This window comes from Pleurodeles waltl, chromosome 7 (assembly GCF_031143425.1).
Source record: "Pleurodeles waltl isolate 20211129_DDA chromosome 7, aPleWal1.hap1.20221129, whole genome shotgun sequence".
Classification (NCBI taxonomy): Eukaryota; Metazoa; Chordata; class Amphibia; order Caudata; family Salamandridae; genus Pleurodeles; species Pleurodeles waltl.
The window spans coordinates 196,360,449-196,369,081 of NC_090446.1; positions in this window are offsets into that span (position 1 = coordinate 196,360,449).

Here is an 8,633-nt window from a genome sequence, read left to right on the forward strand (position 1 = left end):
TGCCTCCTCTGCAATGCCAACTGCGCCATGTCCACGGAACAAAGTAAATCGTTCTTGATGAGGATAGACCCCAAATTAGTGGAATTAGCTTCCTCAGAACCCGGTCCTCTGGCCGAGGGCCTCCTATTTGGAGATAAATTCGTTAAAAATCCAGCAAAATACATCTCTACCTTTTCTGCCCTAGACAAAGTTCAGTCTTCCATTAAGAAAATGTTTAGCGGCGGCCTTTTTGTCAGGGTCAGATGCTATAGAGTCCGAGCGCCAGGCCGTGGATATTATCAGGCCTTCACTGCTAGAAGCAGAGGTTCATATCAAGCCACTTCAGGATTCTATCCTACCCGCAGGAGGGGACGAGGTTGCACCAGTAGAGGTGGACACAGAGGCAGTTACAACAATCCTGACCTGGCCACAACAGGTGAGAATTCTTCCCTTTTACGAAGTCCATTTGGGGGGCAGATTAAAAGATCATTTGCAAGCTTGGAGACATATCACAAGATCCCTGGGTCCTTCAGACGGTGATGGTTATCACTGTTCCTTCCATTCATAGTTTTTTCCCCAAACAGAGAGCAATTTCATAGACGTCGAGGTAGATTCTCTTCTTCAAAAAGCGAGCAATAGTTCCCACAGCGTGGCACCCCACAGGTTTCATCAGCCCAATTTTTCTTGTGCAAAAGAAAGGCGGGGGTATCGGTTAGTTCTCAATCTAAGAGAATTCAATTCATTCATAGTATATCGCCATTTCAAGATGGAAGGCATTCATCTTTTAAGAGATCTTTTGTTAGAAGGAGATTGGCTTGTGCGTCTATTTCTCAAAGATGCTTATTTGATGTGCCAGTCTTTGGGCCACATCGCAGATTCCTGCAATTTTGTTGGTGAAACCGATGGTTCGAGGTCACAGTCCTTCCCTTCGGCCTGTCTTCGGCCCCTTGGTGTTTCACCAATTGCTTCGCCCTGTCGTGCAATTTCTGCAAGAAAGGGGAGTACGTTTAATTATCTATCTAGACGTCATTCTGATTGTGGCTCATACGAAAAAGGCTGTTCTGCTTTATCTAAATTTTACAAGATTTGGGTTTTTTAATAAACTCAGTCAAATCCGTCCTCATTCCTTCCCAATGTATAGAATTCTTAGGCTTCCAAATAGATTCTATCAAAGCTCAATTACGACTCCCTCTGACGAAACGGTCAATGATCAAGAAAGAGTTACGGAGAGCCCTTGTCTCTCCCAGTATATCATTGAGGACATTAGCAAGATTGGTAGGACTTCTAGCATCCTCTATTCAAGCAATATTTCCGGGTCCCTTACACTACAGGGCTCTTCAACAATTAAAGATCCTGCATTTGCGCAGGGCTCTCTCTTATGCGGAACAGAGGAAGCCCGAGCAGAGAGATTCTGGTGGCTGGAACATATGGATGCTTGGAACGGATCAGCGATTTTTGCTTCAGTTCCGGAAGTGATCATAGAATCGGTTGCCAGGCGTTGGGGCTGGGGTGCTCGATGTGGAACAATAGAGACGGGAGGCAGGTGGTCTCCAACTGAACTCTTTCTCCACATCGATTGTTTGGAACTTTTGGCGGGAGCATTCGCAATCCGCTCCCTATCGCTCCGGAAAGCCAGTTGTTGCATACTTCTTTGTATGGACAACATCTTGGCGGTGCGCTACATCAACCACTTGGGCGGGGCCAGGTCCCGAATTCTGGCGGAAATTGACAAAGAAGTTTGGTAGTTTTGCCTTCAACATCAGATTTCAGGGATGGCAGAGTACATTCCGGGTCGTTCCAATGTGATAGCGGATTGGAACTCTTGTTTCCTGAGGGACGGCAGCAATTGGAAGCTGCATCAGTTTGTGTTCTCTGCGATTACGAACCACTGGGGGCAATGTGTGATAGACCTTTTTGCATCACGCCTCAACTCTCAACTTCCCCTCTTTTACAGCTGGAGGCCGGACCCATCAGCCCTGGCGACGGATGCTTTTCTTCAGGTATGGATGAATGCTTGGTATGCCTTCCGCTGCCATCCCCCCCCCCCCCCATGATTCAGAGAGTACTCTCTCAGATTCGGAGACAGGGGGCGGAGATAATTTTGATCACACCTATTTGGAGAGCGCAATCTTGGTTCCCGGTGGAGATGGCACTATCCTGTGCTCTTCCGATCCGTCTGCTGAGGTTCCCAATGTTGCTTCTGGATCCAGAACTTCACCCTCGTCCTCTAATATTGCAGGGGCTGTTGTCCGTAATGGCATGGAGACTTTCAGGGGGCATTGGCAAATGCCAAATGTTTCAAGAGAAGCTCTCTTCTTCTTGTCACAGTCTTGGGCACCCTCTACCCACAAGAGATATGTCTTCTTGGAAACGATGGGTGGGTTGGTGCCGTGAACGAAGTATTGATCCCCTCCGGTCCCACATTAGCATGATTATAAATTTCTTGTCCGATTTAGCTACGCAGGGCTTAGCTTATAGAACTATCAATAATTTCAGGTCAGCTTTCTCAGCAGGACATCCTCATGTTGATGGTGAACCAGTGGGGGAACATCCATTGGTTTGTAAGCTTCTTAGAGGTATAAGAATGGTAAAACCCCCTCAGTCGAAATATTCAGTGTTGTGGGATGTGGATATTGTTCCTAGGTTTTTACGAAACTGGCCATATAATGAGGATTTATCGTGTAAGCAATTGTCAGCCAAACTTACAGTATTATTGTGCCTCATCTCGTGCAGAAGAGTTTCGGATGTCAAAGCACTGGACTTAGCAAGCAGAGTTTTTACTCCTTCGGGAGTTTCATTTTCCATTTCAAAACGTACTAAAGCTGCTTCAAGGTATATTTCGTATCCAGCTTTTCCACATCACCCTAAATTATGTGTGGTTCAATGCATAAAGCCGTATGAGGATTGTTCTTGAGAATTTCGCAGGGATATTCGAGGTCAATTACTCATTTAATTGAAGAGACCATTTTCTCTGGTTTCTGCAGCTAGTTTAGCAAGATGGGTGAAATGGTTACTGAATGAGGCTGGAATTGATGTTTCTTCTTTAGGAGTCCATTCAGTCAGGGGTGCTATGGCCTCTAAATCATTTAATGTTTCTCTTTTGGAGGACATTATGAATGCAGCAGATTGGTCTTCTGACAATACGTTTAAAGTGTTTTTATCATAAACCTATTGTGGATGTAGCTAATGGTGGTGGATCAACTTTAAACTAGCATAATCCGAAGCCTCCGGTCCTGACATAGAATAAGCATTTTTCTAGCTTACGTGTCAAGAATTTTCAATTCTATTAAGGACACGGAGGCGAGGATTATCCCACCCTTACATATCATATACTGGAGTAATATTAATTAATTTACTTGTTTAAAATATAAATAATTGATGTACGTTTGATATCTGTAGCTAACAAGTTTTCTCTCCCTTTGAGATGTTGATTACAAGATATTATCAATATATATTTTTTCTTCATTAGGTTCTGATGCAAAGAATGCGTAAAGTTTTGACGTTCTTATGAATGGTTCAACGAGATCGACTATCTGGAGTCCTAGATGTCAAGAATCGTATCCATTATTCGTTCTTCAAGTTCAGCTGTTCAGTTTTGCAAAGAAAGAGGAAGGACTTTAGGGTCATGAACATATGTACAGTGTATGGACTAGGGATTGGTTAGCTTGGACTACTGAGAATGTTGGGTATTGTATTTTTATTTTGTATATCTTAATGTTCATTGGCTGCTGTGTTCTCTTTCAGTAAAGAAAGAGAAAGCATAATCCTCGCCTCCGTGTCCTTAATAGAATTGAAAATTCTTGACGTGTAATTGAGAATTTTTTAAATTATATTCTGCCCTTGTTGGGATCACCCCACCCTGGTAATTTGTGCTGATCTGTTTTCAAGAATGCCTCTGCCAAGGAAATCCTTTAAAAAGAGTTTGATTCAAAGTATCATAACATCGCAATATAGTATCATGATATCAAAAGAGCTCCTAAATAGTGATAAAGTGAAGAATTTTTTTTTTCCCACCATGAGGATTGGCGGAGCACAGCGGTTTAATTCCCGGGTCTATTTTTAGATTAAGCACACCTGTGTGAGTTAGTAGCCATTACTATTGATTGATGAAATTAAGAGAAATATCTGCAACCACAATTATCTAAGGAGAGAGGATACACCCTCCTGTGTCTCCACAATGCTTGCTGTCCTGATGATGACCCTGCACTGATTATTTTGTTACTGGGGTCGAAACATTGACAGAATTGCATAGTGTGGACTGGTTTTTATGTGTAAATGCGGATAGGAATATCTGAAGTACAGATATCCCTGTTAACAACACACCATCTGTTCCAGTCACATGTAGCACCAGTGCACTTTTTTTTTCTTTTCACTTTATCATTTTGCACTGTGCCGTCACTATTTAGGGGCATCTTTTATATGATACTTTCAATAAAACTCTTTTTTTTTTTTTTTCCCAATGATTTCCTTGCCAGAGAGGTATTAATAGAATAACAAAAAGGATAGCCTTGGCAGTCAAGGGAGGCACTTCCACCTTGGGGCTAATTTGTGTCTGATACTGTTTATACCCGGCTCCCTGGGTTATGGGTTATTACCATGTATTGTAGGTCATACTGTTTTCATGAATGTTCTCTAGAGACTTCACTGCAGTTAGAAGACACAGCATAAAATGACGACGGAAGCAAAATGCTCCAATTTGAAAATCAAGGTACCTTATCCATCTTTGTCAACTTGGTCCTGGCAAAAGGTTCATTTCCCCCAGTCAAAATAGCAGCTTAAAACTGCACAAGGCTGCCATGGCAGGCCTGAGACATGTTATAAAAGGCTACTTAGGCCTGTGGCTCAATAAGTGCTGCAGACCAATTTGTAGCATTTAATTTACAGGCCCTGGGGAGATGTAACACTTTACTGGGGACTTGCACAGTAAATTAAATGTACAAATTGGGTGTAAGCAAATCTTAAAATGAGAGAGTACAAGCACTTTAGCACTGGTTAGCTGTGGTAAAGTGCACAGAGTCATAAAGCCAACAAAAACAAATCCAGTAAAGCAGGAGGAGTGAAGGCAAAACAGTTGGGAGAATACTGCCCAAGGGTGTCAGATCTAACACATGGAATGGAACAGAAGCCCTGTGAACCATGTGCAACACATTATTGAAGGAGATATTAAAGTCACCCATGTTCCACAACCGAAAGAACAGTAATGAGCTGAAGCCTGCAGGAGTGAAACCTTTTAAATAAATAAACCCCCTACTGCATTACGGGTCCTAGCTAAAAATAATATTTACCATGCAAAGTGGAAACAAATGGAGAGACACTGCACCTTATAGATATTCCTCTCCTCCCAGTCCGAGATGGCGTTTGATGGAAGTTCTGACAGAACCAAGACTTCCTATCAATATATGAGACTCAGGCCCTCATTCTGACCTTGGCGGTCTTTTCGCAAGACCGCTGAGTTACCGCCGCGGTGAAGACCGCCGACCGCGGCGGTGTGCCGCTGTGCGCATTCTGACCGCTGGGAGCGTTCCGCCGGAAAACCGCCAGCAGCCACACTGGCGGTCGGCGGGAAAGTGGAGACTGGTCAACCTCCACCGCCACGCCAGCAGAACACCGCCCACAGAATTACGACCCACATTTCTGTGTGGCGGTCTTCTGTTGGCGGTCTTCTGTTGGCGGTCACGTCCCTATGGCTCCCGTCGCCTCCCGGAGGACCAACGCACAAGGTAAGTTGATCGTCCGTGAGGGGAGGGGGTGGGGGGGTGTTGTGTGATGTGGGCGTGCATGGGGGTGTGCGTGTGAGTGTGTAGAGGGGGTGTGTGAGTGCGTGTATGCGGGCGGGGGGTGCTGCTGTGTCTATGGGTAATGTGTGCTGTTCGGCAGGTGCGCATGTCGGCATGTATGTGTGCGGGTATGTGTCCCCGTTGTGTATGTGTGTGTAGGGGGTGTGTATATGTGCATGTTGGGGGTGTGTGCATGTCGGGGTACATGTATGTGCATGTCGGGGTGGGGGTGGGGAGGGGGTTCGTACCACCTCTGGGGGGTGGCAGGGGGGTGGAGGGGGTGGGGGGAGGACTCGGGTGGGTAGTGGGGGGTGGGGGAGACCCCTATCAGTGCCAGGGAAGGAATTCCCTGGCCCCGATAGTGCTTACCGCCATGGTTCGCACGGCGGTTCCCGCCCGCAAGAAACCGCGGCGGTAGGCAGGGTCATAATACCCTTGGCGGTCTTGGGACGACCGCCGGGCCGGAGTGCGCAAACTCCAGCCCCGCGGTCATGACCGCCGCGGCGGTCGGAGTGGAGAAGTAGCGGTCGGTCGCGGCGGGGACCGCCGCGGTCAGAATGCCATTTTTAATACCGCCGGTCTGTTCGCGGTCCGACCGCCGTCTCTCCGCCGACCGCCAGGGTCAGAATGAGGGCCTCAGTGCCTAATTGGAGTTCATATTTTCAATGTCTTTCAAAATTAATTTCTCTATTTCACCCGAAATATGTGCCAATCGGAATGCCTTGTGTTTCAAATAAAAGATACAAAGGAGAAAGTAACCATGTTGATTTAGCTCCTGCTGGTCTTTTAAAATCAGCTGATGGTTGTGGCATTAAATTGGGAATAGGTGAGTAAGCGCAGTACAAGGGGAACAGACACCAAATCAAATTTAAATCATTCCTTTTGAAAGACACATCGAAAGAATAGTAATGTTGGGGTCTTTCATTCGAAACAAAAGAGTTGAAGTTTAAGAAAGTGTCTTCATCGAACAGAATTTTGAGGTTGGAAAAGCTTGATTAGAATTGTATAGGTGGAGAAAGTTAAAATGTCAATGCCAGCAGGGCTAGTAAAACATACACAAGATTCAGCACCAACTGCCTCCCACACCACCAAGTGGCCCTCTTTATTGCAGCGCCTAAAAGTGGGAGTATGGACAGCGACCGTGCTCCTGGAAAGAGAAGTAGTTCTTGGAGACTAATTCAAGACATGCAAGGAATCGCATACAAATAGAGCAAGCCACACTGAATAAGGGACCAGAATCTTCTAAGGAGGACACTGGGTTCAAGTCGGCCATCAAAACGCAGTAACTTTCTTGTATTAACACTTGCTTCCTGCATGTTAGAACCACTACTTGATGACGTCTTCACATGTGAAGATGTTCTGGCCAGGGGGCAAGAAAACTAGACTTATGCTGCACTGTGTCTGTGGAGGCAGTTAAATACGATTTATAGCCAGGTGTTTATGGCAAGCTTCAGGGCGATATTTACCATCACATGCTGAAATTGTTGAGCCTAGTAAACCTGCTCCGAAAGCCATGCCTTATGTTGCTTCTGAGCTTTATCTCCAAAATATTTGCATATATTAAACTAGCACTGACAAAGCCAATAGATAAATAGGTGCACCACAGTCTTGAATGGATGCACACGATTCACAATGTACATATGAGTTGGGATACTATGGCAATACCAGCATCATGACATGCATGCGTGTGTCACCATGCATGTGCATGCATATGCCATGATGCAACAGCCAGCTTGGCTTTCATTTCCAGTGTGATGATGTATGGGTGCATGCATTACAATGCAGCGGCCCTTTGTTTTTCTTTTTAAATTCATCCTTCCAAGATGGTGGACACTCATCTCAGATTAGTAAATTAAAATATAAAGTGTGAAATAGGATGTAGAGGAGAGGAGCAAAAGAGTAGTGGCAGGCACCCATGCGGCTATGTCAATGCTGCTGACCAGCCTCAAAGAGCAGGGATGACCCAGGCACTAATAAAGAAAAAGCTGGGGAGGTTCGGGGGAAGCAAGGGGCAAGCTTGGAGTGGGAGCATAACTGGGAGATTGTGTGGGTAGGAATATCATGGGGGAGCAGTACACAGAAGTAGGAGTGAGAAAGTATATGCACTCACAAGGAGTGGTGTAAACAAAATAAAATGGGGTTCCCTGCATGTACCCAGAGGGAGGATACAAGTTATTGAATTAAAAGGACTGTGAATAAGCAATGCTCAAAGGGAGTGACAAAAACAAAGAGGAAGGAAAGCCATCAGATAAGAAGTAAGCAAATGAGATTGACAAAAAAGCCCCATCCAATGATAAGAAATAGCTGGACCAAAGGCCATGGTAATTATTGCTATCCTTTCCCATAGGTCTTAAGACCGCTGAAAGTTAAAGCTGTCTATAGGGTGAACTGAAAAACAACGGTACCGTCCACAAAAGCATCATATTCTTTCAAGCCGAAGAGACATTTTTGTTACTCCATAAGAAATTTTAAACTGAATTACTACCATTTGTCTTATGTAGCAGACATTTAGTGCAAACATGTCAAGAACAAGCTATCATTCTTCACTTTAGATATTTTAAAATTGAAAGTACTTGTCAAGGTGTTTTTTTTTTGTGAGACAGTGCCTCTTTTTTGCGTGGCCATCCTAATTATTTGGTGAATATTATTGCTAGTTTTTGAGCTCTGTACACTGGGGCACTGCTATCCATGCCCCAGTGTACGTGTTCTGTCCCTATTATCCCCAACTGAAATATGTGATTTTACAGTAAGGCATTAGTATATGCTGCTGGAAAATACATCAATGGCGTGGAATATTAAATGCTAGCCGTGGGCCCTGACTCCAGAAGCTTTTAAACCTTTCAGGTAAAGTTGTCAAAATAACCCTTTTTGACAGGA